We start from the raw sequence: 24,173 nt of genomic DNA, 5'->3' as shown, positions 1-24,173 counted from the left end.
CTATCCATTGCTTAACCGTTGTAATCTGCCGTGCTTTCTCAGTGCCTTTTAGTTTCTGAATATTCTAGTTGATTCTAAGCCTGGTTTCCAATAGATAGCCTTTAATTATTTACGTGTACAGAGTGTACTAGTCCATGTGATTTAAACATCAGAAAATGTCCGCTCCAAAATGGGTCAGTGCAACCGCCCTCGGAGGTAAGCAGAAGTGACGGCCACTGGAATCATGGCCACTGGAATCAGTGCTGGCAGTTCTGTAGTAAAGTTGCACACTCCTGTTTCTTACTCTGTAGTGTGGGACCTAGTGCTTGCTTTGTCGACCAGAATATAATCTACAGCCTTCCACTATTCTTGAATGTTGCTTGGTTTGATTTATTTATGGGTGTTCATACGGTAACAGCATCATGCGTGATTTGGCATTACGGTTTGTAAAATAAGAGGCACTCTCAGTCTTTCAACTAATTGCAGCCGCACAATAATAGAGCTTAAAATGGTAAATGTAATGGCGTGCAATCTAATAATTAAACGCTGCATATAATATTTCCACACCAAGTAATTCCTCCACACCCTGCCTCCAGCACCGCCTTCCAAAGGCATGCAGTAAATTGAGTGATGACTGTGTCAGGCATGGCCCAGTGGGTAGCACTCTTGGCTCGGAGTCCGAAGGTTGTAGGTTCAAGTCCCAATCCAGAAACTTCAGCCCATAACCTAGGCTGGCACCTCAGTGCAGTACTGAGGGAGGGCAACACTGTCGGAGGCATTGTCTTTTGGTTGAGCCGTTAAACCGAGGCCCCGTCTGCCTTTTTGGGTGGACATAAAAGTTCCCATGACAATACTCGAAGATGAGCAGAGGAGTTCTCCCAGTGTCCTGGCCAATATTAATCACTCAAACAACATCCCTAAAATAACTGATTATCTGCTCATTGCTGTTTGTGGGAGCTTGCCGTGCACAAATTAGCTGCCATGTTTCCAACATTACAACAGTGACAACACTTCAAAAGTGCTTCATTGGCTGTAAAGCACTTTGCAACGTCCTGAGATTATGAGAAGCGCTATATTAATGCAAGCTTTTTCTTTACTGGGAACGTAGAGCTGACATGGTGTAATGAGGAGGTTAGTGGTGTGCAGATTACATATAGTAATGAAGCACAGACACAGACAGAATGAGCAGGAGTGCTTCACGACCACCCCCACCACCCCCAAGCAAACCAGTAAGACCTCCCCAGCAATCAGACCGCTATTACCCCCCCCCACCACCGTGATCCAGTGCCTTCCTGATGTTCTCCATGGTCTGCAATCTCCTCCTGACACCACCCCCCATCCCATGATCTCCATGGGCCCCTCCATCTCCCCATTTCTCCATCTCCCGATCTTTCCAGCCCCACCGTTGACCTCTCCTTCCCTCCTCTCCGCCCCATCACTGCGGCCTAGTGCCGAAGGCTTACCTACCCGACAGCCAGCCAGCCTCTCAACCTGGCTGTGGCCGGGAAACGGACTGCAAAAATAATAATCGGGTCCCGCCGTTAAATTCGGCAGGACTTGAGGGGAACTAGTTCTTCCCGGTTTCCTGACTGCAGAACTGTCCCCTCCCCACCGCTCCCTCCCCGTAAATATCGGGGCCCAAGTATCTGCTTTCTCCACATTGCTATACCATCGCTGCAATGACCATCCCATCACGGCTTGCAGCTCTACTGAAATGAAACCTCAATCCTTTTACAGCGGAGTGGTCATTGACTCAAAGTCAGAGACTTCACCATATTCGCACCCAGAGGAGTGGCCAGCACTTTGATGGACCCATCAGGCCCATCTGCTCAAGTGCAGTGGGTTCTTCACCAAACCTGATTCAGGGTGTAGATGAAAAATGACGATCCATGGCCACTTTCCAAAAAGCTGGTCGTGTACCAGATATATTGTCCCCTGCAGTGTGATCTTTCTCCAGCCTCCAGTACAGCAGTGTTTGGAGAACGGATTGCATTGGACTCTTCGGTCACCTGAGAACTCACTTTTAGAGTGGAAGCAAGTCATCCTCGACTCCGAGGGACTGCCTATGATAATGATGATATTTGCAGAGCAGATTGCTCCTGGCTATTTTAAGAAACAGGTCCATCTGTAAACTGTCCATTACAGTAATGCTGCCCTGTTAACTCTTGTCTCTGGATACTCAGAATAAAATGAAGCATACCGGTTCAGATGAGTTCAGTTTGAGGCTGGTTCAGCACCATTAATGCAGCCCACTCACTGAAGAAGAAGATAGTACAGAATGTAGTGTTGCTGAATAGCTAGTGTTCCACTGTTGTGACCAGAATTGATGTTGACGAATTGAATTTTTAAAGCAAGGGATTGTAGTCTAAGCTTTTGGCTGGTATAATTAAGCTGCTGTGTGGAACATATGTAGGAACAGGAATTGGCCATTCACCCCCTCGAGCCTCAGGATGAGGGGTTGGCCATTTAAGACAGAAATGAGGAGGAATTTCTTCACTCAGAGGGTTGTGAATCTTTGGAATTCTCTGCCCCAGAGGGCTGTGGATGCTGAGTCTCTGAATATATTCAAGGCTGAGATAGATAGATTGTTGGAGTCTAGGGGAATCAAGGGATATGGAGATCGGGCGAGAAAGTGGAGTTGAGGTCGATGATCAGCCATGATCTTATTGAATGGTGGAGCAGGCTCGAGGGGCCGTATGGCCTACTACTCCTCCTATTTCTTATGTTCTTATGAGATCATGGCTGATCTGTACCTGAACTCCAATTACCTGCCTTTGATCTCTATCCCTTGATACCCTTTGTTAGTAAAAATCTGTCGATCTCAGTCTTGAAAATTTCAATTGACCCTTCATCCACAGCCTTTTGGGGGGGGAAAACCAATCCAGTATCACTTGTGAAAACCTTGAGAATGGAATGCAAAATACACAAGGTGTAAGTGATTAGAAAATAAGCAAACAGCTGGTTTCCCCATCCACCAAAGATCATGTTTAATGGTTACTGAACTCTCTTTTGTAGCATTCATGACAGATTCTTCTGCAGGTGCGATATGGAAACTGGGGACTAAGTTCTATTTTTGCTTTCAGAAGCTGATAATCTGAGATGCATTTACACCAGGATTGTAGCATTGAGCAAAGTGGTTTTGCTACACACCAACCGTTGCAGTTCTATTTACACACAGCCTGAATCGAGCGTCCGGGCACAAGCTGACAGCAGAGTCAAGTGGAGTGAAACTTCCCCGGAGGGCAGAGTCCTGTTTCACTTCAGAATCTGTTCGTACTTTGACACGCGTTTTAAAACACTCGGTATGGTGCAAAATCAAAACCACTTTTCACCGATACTCAGCTTGTGCGAACGCACTGTTAGAAACTGTATGCAAAATGTTAGTGATCTCTGCTGCTCCAGGTTGTGTCTGCAGCTTTTTGCACCGTCTCCAGTTTCTGCCCTTCAGAAAATTGGGCTGCTGGGGACTGCTTTGAAGTGATTTTATTACCAGCAGTTCAAATAAGAAAAGTGGCTTTCTGCTCCTAACATAGGTTTATGTTTGTGCTTTGTTTATGAGGTGTTTTTTTCCCCCTTTGGGCAAAATCATGGACTGCATTTTCCATGTTGTAGATGAAACAGTTCAATGTCCAGCTGCCAGACAGAATCGTTTTCAGCCCCATTAATTGTTTTATTCTAAATGGTTTCAAGCTGTAACTTCTCTTCCCTGTTTCTCCCCCAACCCCTTTCACGCACACACACACATACACACACACACCTCACTCACTCACTCACTCGCTCTCTCACACACACACACACACACACACACACCTCACTCACTCACTCACTCGCTCTCTCACACACACACACACACACACACACACACACTCTATGGATGGACTTCCTTCTTTTCTAATCCCTAACACCCGTACTTTGCTTTGCATCATTGTCTTACTATCTGAATCAGAGAAAAATCTGAGATGGCAAATGCCAGCTCAGTGCCTTCATACTCTGTACAGTCTGGGGGTGTGTTTTCCTGTATTCGCTAATGGCTGCACAATAATCAGCATCATTGTACAATCGGTTTCCCCACCTCATTCCCATGCAGAGTTTTGCACCAACATTAGTGAGCGGAGGCAAATGCTTCCCCAGCTGCTACTTGAAAGGGCTATAGTGCCAACATTGTGCCCATGAATTCAGAAGAAAAGAACCGGCCATGCAATTCAGGGCAGATTCCAGGTTGCTTCTGGGACTTGGAAGTCAGTGGTTTATTTTCCAACCAGAAGAAGTATCTGTGTGGCTTTTGTCTTAGTCAGCAATAAAAAATCTGTCGGTGGTCAATGTGCTTGAAACAAGATGTGGGTGGACGGCACGGTGAGGGTCCTTGCCTCCTACTTACTTTCTTCATTCCGACTGGAAGAATGAATTGTACATCTCATAGTTCCCCATTGCACATTCCGACCACTCTCCATGTCTTTCTGGAGCTGGTGACTCACACTGGGCATCAGTGGCTCGCTAGCACCTTGGATGGCGAGTACCAATAAGCTGATTGATAACGTGGGCATCTCATCTGATCCAAATCCTGCTCGCATAAGTATTTTCCAACAAGGATCACCAATTGGTGATCAGGGGCTCAAACTCATGGATGACACTAATTTGAATTCCCATCCCTCTTCCTTCCCCAAACCTTAGGACATTGGGTTCATTGGGGTGGTACCGTTACTGTCTCACCTGAGAGCTAACTGAATACAGATCCGAGATCGAGTGTGGGACTTTATGGCGAAGTAACACATCACTTTGATCCTCAGAGAAATGGAGGAGCTAACTTTTTTTAAGAATATTGATTTCCAATGTTGTTTGAACCCCTTGAATGAGTTACAGCTACGTAAATCATTCTTAACCAGCCGTTACTCAACTTACTTAGCGCTCTGTCTGGTAACCAAAATACATTACGTATTCTATTGTTTGCACAATGTGGTCCAGGCTTAACTTTTTATGTTTTACAACATAAAAACATAAGTATATAGAGAGCACTTAAAGACGAACTGTAGAATATGCAATCACTTTCACTCATTAGGAATATCCTTTTATAACTTGTTCATGACTGATTATTTCTATCCGACTGCAAGAATAAATTGTACATCTCATAGTTCCCCATTGCACATCCTCTTTTTTTTTAGTCCACAGTCAGTTTCTGTTTATTACTGATCATGTGTAAAAATGTAGCATTCTGAGTATGTATTTATTTTTGGTTCTCTCCTTAAGGCCTTGACTCTTGTCGGGGTTTCGTTCTAGGGGCAGCAGTTGGTACCTGCTACCTTCCTCAAATGGCCATTATTCACCTGTGAGCCTCGACAGTAAATGTTGGCAGGATGCTGAATAGTGATTAACCTAACTTCCCCTTCTCCAAATCAGAATGCCAAAGCCAATTGTAGCATCGCTACTGTGCTCCCAGCTGAGTTCAGCGAACTCCACCCAAATCAGTGGTCAAAACTTCCTGTTCTGTATGGTTCGGAATAAATATACTGAAGCATTTGTGGGGTGGGGGGGCGGATCTGTTCACTTTGTTTTTCTTCTACACTTGTTCTTCCTTTATAGCATGCTACTATACATCACTTCCCTAGTGTATAGTGGGGTACTCGATTGGTCCGTCTCCGCCCCTGCCTTAGGTCATCTACTACTGAAAGCCTCATCCATGCCTTTGTTATCTTTGGACATGACTATTCCAATGCTCTCCTGGCCAGCCTCCCATATTCCACCCTCCATAAACTCGAGCTCTTCCAAAACTCTGCTGCCGGCATCCTAACTCGCACCAGGTTCCGTTTACCCATCACCCCCATGTTCGCTAACTTACATTTGAGCTCGGTTTGACCGCCTTGATTTTAAAATTCTCATATTTGTTTTCAAATCCCTCCATGGCCTCCCTATCACCGTGACGACCTCCAGCTCTACAGCCCTCCAAGATCTCTGCACTCCTCTAATTCTGGCCTCTTGCGCATCCCCTATTTTAATCACTCCAACATTGGTGGCCTTGCTTTCAGCTGCCTCGGCTGTAAACTCTGGAATTCCCTCCCTAAACCTTGCCACTTTGCTACCTCTCTGCTCCTTTAAACCTACTTCTTTGACCAACCTTTTGGCCATCTGTCCTAATATCTCCTTATGTGACTGTGTCAAATTTTGTTTGATAACCATCCTGCAAAGCGCTTTGGGATATTTTACTACATTAAAGATGCTATATAAATGCAAGTTATTGTTGTTTTCTTGTTAGAGGTTCATTAACTTTAAATTTTATTAACCTTTGAGATCTGGAGTCCAAGTGGACTTCTTGTCTATTGAGAGAAGTGAGGCTTCCTGCTGCACGTGAACTGATGGAAGTTGAGAGTTAGCATGTTTGGTTGTGATTAATTCTCCATTTGGAAGCCAACTAAATTGCTATGATAAATTGGGTAGTGGGCGGACCAATGTTGTACTATCTTCCACGCAGAGAAGATCCAAGTCCATAACTGCAACAAGAAGGATTGATCTGAATTTTATCCACCTGTCAACTCTGAGGGCCGTCACGTCCCTGTTCAATTTCTTTCTTGTAGCTTCACCTGCAATTGTTCACCACCAAGAGATTCAAAAAACGGAGTCCACAATAGGGCAGATTGTACCTGTCCTGTCGGAATGAATAATATGCTGATTTCAGCTGTGGCTCAGTGGATATCACACTTGCCTTTAAGTCAGAAGGTTGTGGGTTCAAATCCCATTCCAGGGACCTGAGCACATAAATCTTGGGTGACACTCCAGTGCAGTGCTGAGGGAGTGTTGCGCTGTCAGAGGTGCCGTCTTTCGGATGAGACGTTAAACTAAGGCCCTGTTTGCGTAAAAGATCCCAATGGCACTATTTCGAAGAAGAGCAGGGGAGTTATCCCCGGTGTCCGGTGAATGTTAATCCCTCAATCAACATAACAAAAACAGATTATCTGGTCATTATCACATTGCTGTTTGTGGGAGTTGCTGTGCGCAAATTGGCAACCGTGTGTCCCACATTACAACAATAACTATAATCCAAAGAGTACTTCATTGGTTGTAAAACACTTTGAGACGTCCGATGGTCGTGAAAGGCGCTGTATAAATGCAAGTCAGTCTTTCTTATGACCTTTTGTCACTCTGTACTCCCTCGTATTCTTAAGTTATATTTCTGCATCTGTCTGAACAGAATGGAAAGTTTTGAAACCCAGCCCCCTCCCTCCCCCCTCTCACCCCTAGTGTCACTGTACTGTAGCAAATGAATGCAATGCTGTACATACAGTTTGGTGACAGGTCCCAGTAATGTGCATCGTTTGGCTGTAGCTAAGAAGACTGCCTTTGTAAAATGCTCCGTTTCTAAGTGGAAACCTAGCTAAACGTGGGAGTGAGAACAATCCATAATTGATGTGACCTTTCCTTCATCATAAAACAAACAAAGGGTTCTTAATGCCTATGTTTTCTGAATGTATCATTAAAATACAATACATCACCAAGCATAAACTTGTACTAAGACAATCCCAGCTTCTTGGAATAGAAACAGACAATACTGGAAATACTCAGTGGGTTAGGCAACATCTGTGGAGAGAGAAACAGAGTTAACATTTCAGGTTGATGACCTTTCGTCAGAACTGGTTCGACATGTAACAGCTTTTAAGCAAGTACAGAGGCAGAAAAAAGGGGGCAAAGAAAGAAAGAGCAAAAAGGGAAAGGACTGTGATTGGATATTGTCATGTATGTACTTTTGGGATCACTAGTCACTAGATGGCGTCACTATTGGAGGCCATTGGGCTGCATGCACTGGTGTGCAGCCTAAGTATAAAAGGCCAGCCATTTTGTATATTAGTCACTTTGGGCTTTAATAAAGCAGAGCCAAGGTTATACCTCTTGGAGTTAAACAGTACTCAGTCTAACAGTTATTGCATACACAGCAGATGGAGAGCAGGAGTGCTTCAGTGACAAAATTGATGATGGCGTACAGTAAAACGAGTTGATGGGACAAGTATAGAAACAAAAGATGTGTCCATAGGAGATGTAAATCGTTCCAGCAGAATAGCAGAGGGAAGCATGGGAAATCTGGCTAGGCGGAGAATGCTCCCGTGGCCCAGGAATGTGGCGGAAGGAAGGCAGGAAGGTCCCCAGGATGTGGACTGCAAGCTTGTGTCGAGCTTCATTGGAACAATGTAGGAAGCCAAGGACAGAAAGGTCAGAGTGTGGGATGGAACACGGAAGCTCTGGGTCACACTTGCAGACTGAATGGAGATGTTCAGAAAAACAATCACCCAATCTGTGTTTGGTCTCCCTAATGTAGATGAGACTGCAACATGAGCAGCGAATACAGTATACCCAGCATTCATGCTGCTTGGAACTGTGGCAAAGATTTGGATTTGAATTATTCTAGCCATCAGTCCTGATTTGCGGGGCTGGGGAGGGTGGATAATGCTTTCTAGTGTCCTTGGTATTAAGACAGAAAGTTCTGGGCCTTCAATGTCTGATTGAAGCTCCTGTTTAGGTCGCTGACAAAGAACTTGCATTTATATAGCGCCTTACATGACCTTTGGACGTCCCACAGCCTTTTGCAGCCAATGAAGTTCTTTTTGAAGTGCAATCACTGTTGTAATGTAGGAATCCACATCTTAGAACGGTGACGACAGACAGATGGGATAAAGGAACGGCCCTTAACGAGGCAAACCGGATGAAGGCAGGGTGGGGGGTCGCGGGTAGAGCAAAAAAAAATCCAATATAATTCCAGAGTATTTCTTTAAAATGGCTGGATGAACTTGTGGAAGACCAGCCTTTGTTGGAGAGAGAAAATGTTTGTGTTCTATATTCTAAAGCATCTGTTTAAACACTTGTTTCAAAAATGCTTCCTGATATTTTCATAAAGAACAAAAAAAATGCTTTATTCCCCGATGCACCAGCTGCTGCGGTACTCTGCACGTGGACCAGGAATGTGTGTGGATCAGTCCCAGGTACATATTGTTCGGGCAAAGACAATATCAGGCTTGGCTGTAAAGTCTTCCACCGTTCAACAACAGCAACAACTTGCACTTACATAGCACCATTAACGTCGTAAAACGTCTGGTTGACGTCCACGGTCCAGCATGAAACATTTGCACATTGGACGCAACTCCCAAAGTGAGAGTGACTTGCAGATGTTGTTGCTCAGCAAAACCTTCAGCGATGCAGAGTATAAAACCAGGTGCCGCTCACCTCCAAACAAGTATAGCACTTTGGACAAATTACCACAAGAGCCACAAAAAGCTTTTTGAAGATATTGTAGTGCATTCGAGACAAGATTATGTGGGCGTTTTAAAGCATTCGAATCAATGCCAGACAAAGAAAGCACCTGCTAGGAGTGGATTATAAGAGCTTCCAGCTAATCAAATGTCATGTTGAACCCATAGCACAAGATCTGAATTCAAATACAATTTAGGCCGTCATTTAGTTTTTTTCTCAGGTAGAATGTAAAATACTTCTTTTCCTTTTCACGTATGATACTGTTAGTTTTTTTTCCTCTTACTTTATAAATGTGTGGGGTCCTTGTAATTCCAAAAATGAATGTGCAGATGATGTGATTGCTTTCCACAAAACCTGTAATTATGATGACCACATACTAAATTGGACGTGTGCACTGTGATTGACTAGAATTACACTGTATCATATGGGAGTGAGACATCCCAGTGGGTGAAATAGTGCATGACACAAATCTTTTCCTTTTTTTAATTTCTCCCCCATGCCATCGACCCATTTCATTTACCACAACTCATCTCTGTTATGTTAACAAAAAGGGAGAATCTGATGGAATGGAAAACTGCATCTGGCTGTATTTAAAAAAAATATTACTACAGATGGGTGTTAAAAAAGTGTTGCATTTACATAGTGCGTCGTCTCTAAGACATCTTTAAACACTTCACTTGCAGTACTTTGAAGTGTAGAGACTGTTGCCACATAAGCAAACATGGCAACTATTTTACACACAATAACATCTCACAAACAGTAAAGAGACCAACGATCAATTTTTAGTGGTAATGTTTGCAGGAGGAATCTTGACCACTCCCTGAATACTCCCTGTTCTTCAAATAATGCCGTGGCATCTTTAATCTTCACCGGTACAGGCACACTGAGACTCTGGTTTTATGCCTCAGTGAATGCCTGAACCCCAACAATATTACAGTCCCTTAGTATTGCACCGGAATATCAGCTTCGAACGTGAATTCAAACTCTCGGCATTGGGATTGAGCTCACAAATGGAGACCCAGAGCCGAGAATACTAACAATGGAGCCATGATATCACAAGTTATGCAAATGACATGACATTGAGTGACTATGATGGAATCGTTCATCACTAAAATACAATGCTGTTTAATTAGAAGGTTAAGAAACGTCAAGGATGGGAAAAGGACATTTGGCCCATTGAAGATCACTGTGTGGTGTCTTGTTGCCAATTGAAATGCCAGTGACCCAGGTTATTTTATGTCACTTTGCAATGCTCTAAAGGGGAAATGGTGGTTCAATTTGAAATATGAACAAAAAGGACCTATCTAAACTACAAAGGAAGGTACCATATAAGCCATATAATTAGAAGCTTGTTTGGCTCAATACATTGAGCACGTAGACTAAGCCTGTATACACCAAGCACAATAATGCAAAATGTCATCCAGCTGGAGGTTTTGAGTTCCATGGAATGCTTCCTTTTAAAAATAGCAGTGCTGCAGAGTAAAATATTTTCCCTCTTTGCACTCAGGGTTCACATCATGCATTCTGGATGACTTGTAGCAGAGTTAGTTGCAGATACAGTTTATAGCACACTCTCCCAGTGATCTCTGGTTCTTCCAAAACACCGATATTATATTTCCATTTTCCATAGCACTGATTTTGTAGCCTTTGAGTAAGCGGCCAAAGTATTGACAGAATTATAGTGTCTTGAATATCTCAAGCCTAGATTGAGCCCAAATTCAGAGGTGAAAGGATCATGTTCTAAAGCACTGAGCCAAACATTGTCCCTGATAAATTAGAAACCAAGTTATAAATCGCTAGCGAAGAATGTAAACCTGAATTCTGTTAAAAAGATTCAGTTGCCAAGTCTGAGAATTGTGCCCCTTTTCTGCTCTTCATAATTTACAGCTTCATCTCGGCTAGTTTGATGGAGCCACAGCAAAACAAATAATAGAGTTTGTGAACTGACGGGACATGTAAAGTGTTCTTCGTTTTCCCTCTAAGCTTTCCACATTGTGTGAATTCCAAGTACAGAAATTCTTTTGGGGTGGTTAATTTTGGGTTGATTTTTAATTGGGGCATGGGAAGGGGTGGCAGAAGGTGGTGGTGCTGCGGGTGGGGAAATGTATCTAGATTCACTGCCGGCAAGCTGGCATCCATTGAATATATTCTTCTATTATCTTTCTCTGAAAATTACATCATGTGTTTCCCATCATTACTGCCTTACCATTGCTTGATTTTGTCTGAATGATTCTGATTGTAAAGTAACTACTTGTTCCCATGGACTACAGTTTCTGTATGGCAAATGAAAATGCTCTAGGGACTTAGTACAACCTAAGTACATAAATATAAAAAGTATTTGGTTTCTACAATAGTGACTACACTTCAAAAGTACATCACTGACTGTAAAGCGCTTTGGGACACCTTGTGATCGTGGAAGGTGGTATCGAAATGCAAGCCTTTCTTTCTTAGAAGATAAGTGAATTAAAATGCTAATTTGTGTTTGCTGAAACTGTTAATCAAACACAGGGTGCTGCCTTGAATTGATTTCTAGTCGTCAGTAAGAGGTTTTACTCCCATCTATTGCAAAGCCGTGACCAATCATACAGTTCACTGAAAGTTGTAGGTAGTAGATTACATAGAAACATAGAAAATAGGTGCAGGAGTAGGCCATTCAGCCCTTCTAGCCTGCACTGCCATTCAATGAGTTCATGGCTGAACATGCAACTTCAGTAACCCCTTCCTGCTTTCTCGCCATACCCCTTGATCCCCCTAGTAGTAAGGACTTCATCTAACTCCCTTTTGAATATATTTAGTGAATTGGCCTCAACTACTTTCTGTGGTAGAGAATTCCACAGGTTCACCACTCTCTGGGTGAAGAAGTTTCTCCTCATCTCGGTCCTAAATGGCTTACCCCTTATCCTTAGACTGTGACCCCTGGTTCTGGACTTCCCAACATTGGGAACATTCTTCCTGCATCTAACCTGTCTAAACCCCTCAGAATTTTAAACGTTTCTATGAGGTCCCCTCTCATTCTTCTGAACTCCAGTGAATACAAGCCCAGTTGATCCAGTCTTTCTTGATTGGTGCCTCACTGTAACTTTCTGTGAGTAGTATAGGACTAACTGGCTATTGAATCTTTCTGTAGTGCTTCTTTCATTGTACAAAATGGGATGTTTTATAAACATTGCATTGAGTGTGAAAGGCTATGGGATCTGCAGTACGTGTGTGCATGCATGTGTTTATGACTCTACATAGCACTGCATCGAAGCACTTGGTGTTCACAGTGGTACAGCTAAAAGAGAAGAGATGAGAGTACCTGTCCTCAACATCAAGGCAGCTTTAGACTGAGTATGGCACCTAAAACTGAGGTCAGTGGTAACCGTGGGGAAATCTTTCCAGTGATTCGAGTCATACCTGACACAAAGATGTTCATCATGGTCGGAGGCCATCGGTAGAATGCTTCGCCTACTTCATTAATGATTTCCCCTCCATTCATAAGGTCAGGAATGGGGCTGTTTGCTGATGATTCTGCAGTGTTCAACTCTCTTCCTCTGATAGTGAGGCAGTTCATGCCAGTCTACAACAGATTGGACAACATCCAGGCCTGGGCTGAAAAATGGCAAGTAACATTTGTATCACAAGTGCCAGATAATGACCACCTCCAACAAAAGAGAGGCCAACTCACTCCTCTCATCTTCAATGGCACCACCAATGGTGTCAACATTGACCAGAAACTTAAATGAACAGGAGCAGAGCAAAGGCTGGGTACTCTGACAGGTGGCTCACCACCTTCGCCCTGAAATCCTCTCCACCATCTGCAAGGCCCAAGTCTGGAATGACAGGGAACACTCACTACTTGCCTGGATGGGTACAGCCCTAACAGTACCCTCCAAGATAAAGCAGCTTATTTGGTTGGTGCTCTTGCTACTGGACTCAGTAGTTACCCTCTCCTCTGCTGTGACTGCAGAGTGTACTATCTACAGGGTATACCGCAGTAACTTGCTCAGGTTACTTTCACATTACCCCCAGCCCTGTAACCTCTACTACTACTTAGATGGACAAGAGCAGCAATATTGTGGAAGCACCATCCATCCCGGGATCCCCTCCAAATACACACTATTCTAACTTGGACATGTATCACAGTTTCTTCTTCTTGTGGGGTCAAAATCCTGAAATTCCCTACTTAACACCACCATGGGACCACTATCCCCAGAAGGACTGCAGCGGTTTAAAAAGGCCAACCACTCTCTGGACAATCGGAGATGGGCAGTAAATGTAATAAATGTGGCCTTGCCAATGTCGCCTGCATCCTGGAACCATTTTTATAAAAATGTTATATGTACCATAGAAGCTGTTATCTGGATGTGTTGGGACTGGAAGAACGTCTATAAATTCTATGGATGTGTCAGTATGTACAAGGTAGAAATGTTGTGAAAAAATATTTTAATATCTCTGTAAAATATGCCTTTGAACACAAGTGCCCTAACTTTGTGAACAAGCCCGGTGCAGCTCACTGCAACAAGTACTGAAATAAAGTACTGTAATATAAATTCCTGTAAAAGCTTGGAGGAATTCGCAATTGGTCCTTTTTCTATTTTAAAAAGAAAATGATGACGCAAAATGCTGGCTTAAATGTCCCACTAAGGACCATGATTCTGAGGTAGAACTATAATATATTTTCTAATTTTGAAGCTTTGAGGTACAATTATAGAGCTATTGAGACAGTAATACATATGCTTATTTTACAGTATATTCTGTCAATAACTTAGACATTATACTTAATTACAATCTATGCTTCAAGTCTTGCTAGATAAGCACTTATTAGCTGTGGCCTAGTATGGCCTTGACGTGCAAGTCTGGAGACGGAATATATCCCATAACACGTCATCCCTATAGTAGCTATTCCGCTGCTTGGACAGTTGAGATTTCAATAATCTCTCAAACAGGAGCTAAACAAAATAATCCAGTTGCCTGAAAAAATTCCTGCAGTTTCGTTAGTGTGTTACAAGATGTGGATTTTGTTGGTGAAACTTGCTGAAGTCTTGCTTAGTGCTTGGTGAAAAATGATCTTGCTTCATTTCCGCTGGGAGAAGATCATTAAAAGACTAAGTTACCCAACCTTTGTTTTGGCCAGTGTTGAGACCAGTTATTCAGTCATGCACCCATTAGTTCTGAGCTTCCCATATATGGTAAATCCAGTCTCTCATTCCTCCCCCTGCCCTGTTATATGTTCACTCATATGTTTATACATATTCATGTAAGTAGAAAGATGGTCGTAGTGCCCTTGTTCTGCCCAACTACAAGCGAAAAGCAGCAGTTAACACTTCGGTGTACAGATTCCCTAAAGCGATCTGCAGTAATCTTCTGGGGAGGTAAAAGTCACTTGATCGCATTTGTTCTTGCCCTTGCAAGTTATTTTTTTCTCTTTTCACCTTTTTCGCTCTGTACCCCCTCTCCCCCCACCATCCCGAGTAAACTTCCTTGTCCACACTGCCAGCTGTCCTCCAGTACTCAGTGGCCATTCTTCCTGTGAGACCAGGCAGAGAGTGTGGACAGTCTACTTGAGTGTGGGGTGAGGGGAGGAGAAAGGACAACCCTCACAGGAAAGCCTGATTCTCTCCACGCAACCTCTATACAGGAGCTTTTTCTAAAAGGAGTCACCGGATAGCGGTCAGGAGTGACAGGTAGATTGACAGCTCCCCCTTCGCACGTCTGCAGGTGCTGAGATCAGACTTGGAACCTGTTATGTATTGAATAAGGAGTCTGACTAGATACTGTGAGCTCAAAGTAAAGTGTGACCGTAGTCTTTTATTACAGGTCTCCACAGTGCCTCTCCAGCTTGTGAGGCCTGCTTAAGTACAGGTGCTCCCAAGGAATCCCTTGGGACTCAGGGGATGAGCCCTCTGGTGGTTAAACAAGGTATTTACAGATTTACATATATAACAACAGCCCTCCGTGCCCCCACCCCCGCCCCAAAGTCAATAGTGTAACTATTTATAAGCTGAGTCGATCTGGGGCCTGACTTTCCCTGGTTGATCGTCTCGGTGCAAACGCTGGTTTTGGTGAGTCGTTTGTTGGGCCCTCGCTGGCTGCTATGCAGCTGGCCTTGCTGGGCTGCCTGGTGCGGTGAGTCCTGCTGGGCTGCTGCGGGTGATGGGTTCTGCTTCGTGGTCAACCGCTGTGTCGCTTGCCACTGGTGTGTGTGTGTTGGGGGGTCAGAAAAGGTAGGGTCTAATGTGGGTTGCTCTGGATAGGCCGTGAATCTGAGTTTGGTTTGGTTCAAGTGTTTCCTGTAGATGAGTCCATTTGAAAGTTTGACCCGAAACACCTTACTCCCCTCTTTGGCCACGACAGTGCCGGGAAGCCACTTGGGACCTTGTCCATAGTTCAACACAAATACAGGATCATTAATCTCAATTTTGCATGACACATTTGCGCTATCATGATATGTACTTTGTTGAAGCCGCCTGCTCTCTACCTGTTCGCGCAGATCAGGGTGGACTAACGAGAGCCTTGTCTTAAGTGCCCTTTTCATGAGCAGTTCAGCAGGTGGGATCCCAGTGAGCGAGTGGGGTCTCGTGTGGTAACTAAGCAGAACTCGGGATAGGTGAGCCTTCAGTTACCCTCTTCAAGCTGTGTTTGATTGTTTGCACTGCTCTCTCTGCCTGACCATTGGATGTTGGTTTGAACGGGGCAGATGTGACATGTTTGATCCCATTGCGGGTCATGAACTCTTTGAATTCAGCACTGGTGAAACACGGTCCGTTGTCACTCACAAGGATGTCAGGCAGGCCGTGCGTGGCAAACATGGCCCGCAGGCTTTCAGTGGTGGCAGCGGACATGCTTGCCGACATTATCTCACATTCAATCCATTTGGAGTATGCATCTACAACCACCAGGAACATTTTTCCCAAGAACGGGCCTGCATAATCGACATGGACCCTAGACCATGGTTTGGAGGGCCAAGACCATAAACTTAGTGACGCCTCCCTGGGTGCATTGCTTAACTGTGAACATGTGTTACATTTGTGCACGCAAGACTCTAAGTCCGCATCGATACCAGGCCACCACACGTGGGATCTGGCTATCGCTTTCACCATTACAATGCCTGGGTGGGTGCTGTGGAGATCACTAATGAAAGTGTCCCTGCCCTTTTTTGGGTACCACTACCCGATTACCCCACAGAAGGCAGTCTGCCTGTATAGACATTTCAACTTTGCGCCGCTAGTACGGCTTTATTTCTTCCTGCATTTCGAATGGACACTGGACCAGCTCCTGGGAAGCAGACAGTTTTTTTTTACTAAGGACAGTAAGGGATCCTGGCTCATCCAGGTTCTAATCTGTTGGGCGGTAACAGGTGATTGCTCACTCTCGAATGCTTCCATTACCATAACTAAATCTGCGGGCTGTGCCATCTCCACCCCAGTGGTGGGCAATGGTGTAGCTTACTGAGAGCATCGGCACAGTTTTCTGTCCCTGGCCTGTGGCGGATAGCATAGTTGTATGCCAACAACATGAGGGGAAAAAAAAGAAAAAAAAAGAAAAAGAAGAAAAAAAAACATGAGCACCTACCTATCGCTTCTCGGCCTTTTGGCTAAGATCATGTGTAACTGACCTGACAGGGGAGTAACCACCATAACCCCAAGGTGGTTCTCCCTGGATCAGGAAGGTATATGCTTGCTTTTTTGGAAATAGGAGGTGGGTGGGTGGGGTGGCTTGACCCATCCACCTCCACGGAGGTGTGTGGGGGACCTGACCCATCCACCTCCATGGCACGAACCTGGTATTGCAGTACTTCCAGGAACGGTGCAGTGGCTCTAGGCCTTTTGGCTAAGAGCATTGGCGCAGAGTGATCCTTGAATGGGCCCAAGGTGACCTCTGGCGTTTGTGATTTGACAAAGAATTGGAACGATTGGCTACGAATTTCAAAAAAAAAAAAACATGAGCACCTATCTCTGGATGCGGGCCGATGCATTCGTATTTATCCCCTTACTTTCAGAAAACATGGATATCAGTGGCTTGTGGTTGGTTTCCAATTCAAATTTGAGTCCAAACAGATATTGATGCATTTTCTTTACCCCATAAACATACGCTAACGCTTCTTTTTCAATCATACTGTAGGCCCTCTCAGCCTTAGACAGACTTCTGGATGCATAATTAACCAGTTGCAATTTCCCAGATTCATTACCCAACACCGTATGATGACGCATCACATGCTAGTACCAAACGCTTTCATGGATCATACAACACAAGCAATTTGTTTGAGCATAACAGTTTTCTAGCTTTTACAAAGGAATTTTCTTGGCTTTTACCCCATACCCATTCGTCTCCTTTACGCAGTAAGGCGTGCAGTGGTGCTGAGACCTGGTAAGAAGTTACCAAAGTAGTTCAGGAGTCCTAGAAACGACCGCAGCTCCGTCACGTTCTGTGGCCTCGGTTGCCTCCGTCTTCGAATCGGTGGGCCTGATGCTGTCCGCCGCGATTCTTCTCCCCAGGAACTCCACTTCAGGCGCCAGGAAAATGCACTTCAAGTGTTTTAACCTAAGCCCCATGCGATTAAGCTGACTAAGAACCTCCTCCAGGTTCTGCAGATGCTCGACTGTGTCCCGACCTGTAACCAAGATGTCGTCCTGGAAAACAACCGTGCGCGGGACCGACTACAGTAAGCTTTCCATGTTTCTCTGGAATATCGCCGCGGCTGATTGAATTCCAAACGGGCATCTGTTGTAAATGAAGAGACCTTTGTGCGTGTTGATGCAGGTGAGGCCCTTCGATGATTCCTCCAGCTCCTGCGTCATGTAGGCCGAGGTCAAGTCCAGCTTCGTGAACGTCTTTCCTCCCGCCAGCGTCGCAAAAAGGTCGTCTGCCTTTGGTAGCAGGTATTGAACCTGCAGGGAGAAATGATTGATAGTTACTTTGTAATCGCCACAGATTCTGACGGTGCCGTTTCCCTTGAGGACTGGAACAATTGGACTGGCCCACGCATTGAATTCCATCGGCGAAATGATGCCCTCTTGTTGCAATGGATCCAGCTCGATCTTCACCCTCTCTCATCATGTACGGTACTGCTCGCGCCTTGTGATGGATGGGTCGCGCCCCTGGAATTAGGTGGATCTGCACTTTTGCTCCTTGGAACTTCCCAATGCCTGATTCGAACAGCGAAGGGAACTTGTTTAGGACCTGGGTGACGTCGACGGGCGAGAGCGCTCGGACGTCGTCCCAGTTCCAGCGTATCTTCCCCAACCAGCTCCTGTCGAGCAGCGTGGGGCCATCGCCTGGTACCACCCAGAGTGATAACTTGTGAACCGCTCCATCGTAGGAGATCTTTACAGTAGCACTGCCGATTATGGGAATCAATTTCTTTGTGTAAGTTCTCAGTTTAGTGTGAATGGGATTCAGGACTGGCCTTGAGGCCATGTTGCACCACAATTTATCGAAAGTTTTTTTGCTCATAATGGACCAGCTCGTGCCCCTGTCCGGCTCCATTGACACCGGGAGTCCATTTAATTCAACCTTCAGCATTATCGGGGGACACTTTGTGGTAAATGTGTACACCCCCGTATACCTCTGCCTCCTCGGTCTGAGGCTCTGGTTCGTCGTGATCTGCCGTGGATCTGTCCTCCTCTGCAACATGGTGGTTTGCAGGATTAGCAAGACTTGCAGCTCGCCTGCACACACGTTGGAGATGTCCCATTGTTCCACAGACCTTGCAAATGTACCCTCTGAAGCGGCATGAATGGAAACGATGATCACACCCGCAGCGCCAACAAGATGTTAATGGCCTTGCATTCATCACCCTTGATGGTAGTCTCTGAGACATCTGTGGACATGCAGCAGCAGGCATGTGAGGCCTGCCCTGTTACGATTCGAAAACAACATTACTTTATTCACAGTACTTGCAGCAGCACTCGTGTGCTGAGAGATTTGCTTGGTATTGTCACTGGTGGCAATGAACGCCTGAGCTATCGTTATAGCTTTACTCAAGGTTGGGGTCTCTACAGTCAAAAGTTTACGCATTATTACTTCATGGCCAATGCCAAGTGCAATGAAGTCCCTGAGCATGTGCTCCAAATGTTCTTCAAATTCGCAATGTCCTGCAAGGCATCTTAGCTCGGCGACATAGCTCACCACTTCCTGGTCTTCAGACCTCTTGTACGTGTAGAACCGGTACCTCGCCATCAGAACGCTTTCCTTCGGGTTAAGACGCTCCCGGACCAGTGTGCACAAATCATCATACGATTTCTCTGTGGGTTTCGCTGGAGCAAGCAGATTTTTCATGAGGCCATATGTTGGTGCCCCGCAAACGGTGAGGAGAATCGCCCTTCGTTTGGCAGCTTTCGCTTCTCCTTCCAGCCCGTTGGCTACGAAGTATTGGTCGAGTCGCTCCACGAAGGTCTCCCAAATATCTCCCTCCGACAATTTCTCCAGGATCACTGTTCTCTGTATCGTTGCGGTGGGGTTCGTCATCTGTATCTCGTCGCCAGTTGTTATGTATTGAATAAAGCATCTGACCAGATACTGTGAGCGCAAAGTAAAGTGTGACCTTCGTCTTTTATTACAGATCTCCAGAGTGCCTCTCCAGTCTGTGAGGCCTCCTTAAGTACAGGTGCTCCCAAGGGATTGTGGGATCCCTTGGGACTCCAGGGGATGAGCCCTCTGGTGGTTAAACAAGGCATTTACAGGTTTACATATATAACAGAACTTCTACTCTTATTTTCAATAAATACTTCAGTTGGTGTGGCTGCAGAGATTACAGAGATAGGAAGGGGCGAGGCCACGGAGGGATTTGAAAACACGGATGAGAATTTGGAAATCGAGGCATTGCTTAACTGGGAGTCAGTGTAAGTCATCGAGCACAAGGGTGATGGGTGAACGGGACTTGGTCAGGGTTAGGACAAGGGCAGCCGAATTTTGGATCACCTCTAGTTTATGTAGGGTAGAATGTGGGAGGCCAGCCAGTAGTGTGTTGGAATACACTTCGCCAACTCCAGGCCAGGTCCAAGACCACCCCAACCTCTGTCGTCGAGCTATAGTATGCGGACAACGCCTTCGTCTGCGCACATTCACAGGCTGCACTCTAGGACATAGTCGACGTATTTGCTGAGGCATATGAAAGCATGGGCCTTACGCTGAACATCCGTAAGACAAAGGTCCTCCACCAGCCTGTCCTCGCTGCACAGCACTGTCCCCCCAGTCATCAAGATCCACGGCGCAGCCCTGGACAACGTGGACCAATTCCCATACCTCGGGAGCCTTTTATCAATAAAAGCAGGCATTGATGAGGAGATTCAACACTGCCTCCAGTGCGCCAGCGCAGTCTTCAGCCGCCTGAGGAAAAGAGTGTTCGAAGACCAGGCCCTCAAATCTACCACCAAGCTCATGGTCAACAGGGCTGCAGTAATATCCGCCCTCCTGTATGGCTCAGAGACATGGATCATGTAAAGCAGACACTTCAAATCGCTGGAGAAATACCACCAACAATGCCTCCGCAAGATCCTCCAATTCCCCAGGGAGGACAGATGCACCAACATTAGTGTCCCAGTCCAGGCCAACATCCCCAGCATTGAAGCACTGATTACACTTGATCAGCTCCGCTGGGCAGGCCACATTGTCCGCATGCCAGACACAAGACTCCCAAAGCAAGCGCTCTACTCGGAGCTCCTTCACGGCAAACGAGCCAAAGGTGGGCAGAGGAAACGTTACAAGACACCCTCAAAGCCTCCCTGATAAAGTGCAACGTCCCCACTGGCACCTGGGAGTCCCTGGCCAAAGACCACCCTAGGTGGAGGAAGTGCATCCGGGAGGGCGCTGAGCATCTCGAGTCTCATCGCCGAGTGCATGCAGAAAACAAGTGCAGGCAACAGAAAGAACATACGAAAAACCAGTCCCACCCACCTCTTCCCTCAACGACTATCTCTTCCACCTGTGACAGTGACTGTGGTTCTCGTATTGGACTGTTCAGACACCTAAAGACTGGAACCAAGTCTTCCTCGATTCCGAGGGACTGCCTATGATGATGGAATAGTCAAGTCTAGAGGCAACAAAGGCATGGCTGAAGGTTTCAGCAGCAAATGAGCTGAGACAGGGGCAGAGACGATTGATGTTATGGAGGTGCATTTAGGCAGACTTAGTTATAGAAACATAGAAACATAGAACATAGATGCAGGAGTAGGCCATTCGATCCTTCGAGCCTGCACCAATATTCAATATCATGACTGATCATTCCCTCAGTATCCCTTTCCTGCTTTCTCTCCATACCCCTTGATCCCTTTAGCCGTAAGGGCCATATCTAACTCCCTCTTGAATATATCCATTGAACTGGCATCAACAACTCTCTGTGGCAGGAAATTCCACAGGTTAACAACTCTCTGAGTGAAGAAGTTTCTCTTCATCCCAGTCCTAAATGGCCTACCCCTTATCCTTAGACTATGTCACCTGGTTCTGGACTTCCCCAACGTCGGGAATATCCTTCCTGCATCTAACCTGTCCAGTCCCGTCAGAATTTTATATGTTTCTATGAGATCTCCTCTCATCTTCTAAACTCCAGTGAATACAGGCCCAGTCGATCCAGTCTCTCCTCATATGTCAGTCCGGCCATCCCTGGAATCAGTCTGGTGAACCTTCGCTGCACTCCCTCAATAGCAAGAACGTCCTTCCTCAGATTAGGAGACCAAACTGAATACAATATTCCAGGTGAGGCCTCACCAAGGCCCTGTACAACTGCAGTAAGACCTCCCTGCTCCTATACTCAAATCCCCTAGCTATGAAGGCCAACATACTATTTTCTGCCTTCACTGCCTGCTGTACCTGCATGCCAACTTTCAATGACTGATGAACCATGACACCCAGGTCTCGTTTTCCTAATCTGCCGCCATTCAGATAATATTCTGCCTTCGTGTTTTTGCCATCTAAGTGGATAACTTCACATTTATCCACAGTATACTGCAACTGCCATGCGTTTGCCCACTCACCTAACCTGTCCAAGTCACCCTGCAGCCTCTTAGCATCCTCCTCACAACTCACACCGCCACCCAGCTTAGTGTCATCTGCAAACTTGGAGATATTACACTCAATTCCTTCATCTAAATCATTAGTGTATATTGTAAATAGCTGGGGTCCCAGCACTGAGCCCTGGGACACCCCACTAATCACTGCCTGCCATTCTGAAAAGAACCCGTTTATCCCAACTCTCTGCTTCCTGTCTGCCAACCAGTTCTCTATCCACGTCAGTACATTACCCCCAATACCATGTGCTTTAATTTTGCACACCAGTCTCTTGTGTGAGACCTTGTCAAAAGTCTTTTGAAAGTCCAACTACACCACATCCTCTGGTTCTCCCTTGTCCACTCTAGTAGTTACATCGTCAAAAAATTCTCGAAGATTTGTCAAGCATGATTTTCCTTTCATAAATCCATGCTGACTTGGACTGATCCTGTCACTGCTTTCCAAATGCGCTGCTATTTCATCCTTAATAATTGATTCCAACATTTTCCCCATGACTGATGTCACGCTAACTGGTCTATAATTATCCGTTTTCTCTCTCCCTCCTCTCTTAAAAAGTGGTGTTATATTAGCTACCCACCAGTCCATAGGAACTGATCCAGAGTCGATAGACTGTTGGAAAATGATCACCAATGCATCCACTATTTCTAGGGCCACTTCCTTAAGTACTCTGGGATGCAGACCATCAAGCCCCGGGGATTTATCGGCCTTCAATCCCATCAATTTCCCTAACACAATTTCCCGCCTAATAAGGATTTCCTTTAGTTCCTCCTTCTCACTAGACCCTCGGTCCCCTAGTATTTCCGGAAGGTTATTTGTGTATTCCTTTGTGAAGACAGAAACAAAGTTGAACTGGTCTGCCATTTCTTTGTTCCCCATTATAAATTCACCTGAATCTGGCTGCACTAATTGTCTTCACTAATCTTTTTCTCTTCACATATAAGAACATAAGAATTAGGAACAGGAGTAGGCCATCTAGCCCCTCGAGCCTGCTCTGCAAATATATCTATAGAAGCTTTTGCAGTCAGAATTTATGTTCCCAGCAAGCTTTTTCTCATACTCTATTTTCCCTCTCCTACTTAAAACCTTTGTCCTCCTCTGCTGAATTATAAATTTCTCCCAGTCCTCAGGTTTGCTGCTTTTTCTGGACAATTTATATGCCACTTCCTTGGATTTAATACTATCCTTAATTTCCCTTGTTAGTCATGGTTGAGCCACTTTCCCTGTTTTATTTTTATTCCAGACAGGGATGTACAATTGTTGAAGTTCATCCATGTGATATTTAAATGTTTGCCATTGCCTATCCACCGTCAACCCTTTAAATATCATTCGCCAGTCTATTCTAGCCAGTTCACATCTCATACCATCTAAGTTACCTTTCCTTAAGTTCAGGACCCTAGTCTCTGAATTAACTGTGTCACTCTCCATCTTAATAAAGAATTCTACCATATTATGGTCACTTTTTCCCAAGGTCCCTCGCACAACAAGATTGCTAATTAGTCCTTTCTCATTACACATCACCCAGTCTAGGATGGCCAGCTCCCTGGTTGGTTCCTCGACATATTGGTCTAGAAAACCATCCCTAATACATTCCAGGAAATCCTCCTCCACCGCATTGCTGCCAGTTTGGTTAGCCCAATCAATATATAGATTAAAGTCGCCCATGATAACTGCTGTACCTTTATTCCACACATCCCTAATTTCTTGTTTGATGCTGTCCCCAACCTCACTACTACTGTTTGGTGGTCTGTACACAACTCCCACTAGCGTTTTCTGCCCTTTGGTATTCCGCAGTTCCACCCATACCGATTCCACATCATCTAAGCTAATGTCCTTCCTTAGTATTGCGTTAATTTCCTCTTTAACCAGCAACGCCGCCCCACCTCCTTTTCCTTTCTGTCTATCCTTCCAGAATGTTGACTACCCCTGGATGCTGAGTTCCCAGCCTTGGTCACCCTGGAGCCATGTCTCCCTGATGCTAA

The 24,173-nt window shown here is 45.3% G+C and overlaps 1 protein-coding gene and 1 pseudogene across 2 annotated transcripts in view; both read left to right on the top strand.

Moving 5' to 3' along the window:
* The window catches only part of itpk1a (inositol-tetrakisphosphate 1-kinase a), a 315,124-nt gene that overhangs the window by 63,616 nt on the left and 227,335 nt on the right, over window positions 1-24,173 (top strand). The gene's annotated exons all lie outside the window — the stretch shown is intronic.
* LOC139263559 (U2 spliceosomal RNA) lies at window positions 16,764-17,006 on the top strand (annotated as a pseudogene).

The sequence above is a fragment of the Pristiophorus japonicus genome, chromosome 4 (assembly GCF_044704955.1).
Source record: "Pristiophorus japonicus isolate sPriJap1 chromosome 4, sPriJap1.hap1, whole genome shotgun sequence".
NCBI lineage: Eukaryota > Metazoa > Chordata > Chondrichthyes > Pristiophoridae > Pristiophorus > Pristiophorus japonicus.
This window is presented reverse-complemented; position numbering and strand designations above follow the sequence as displayed.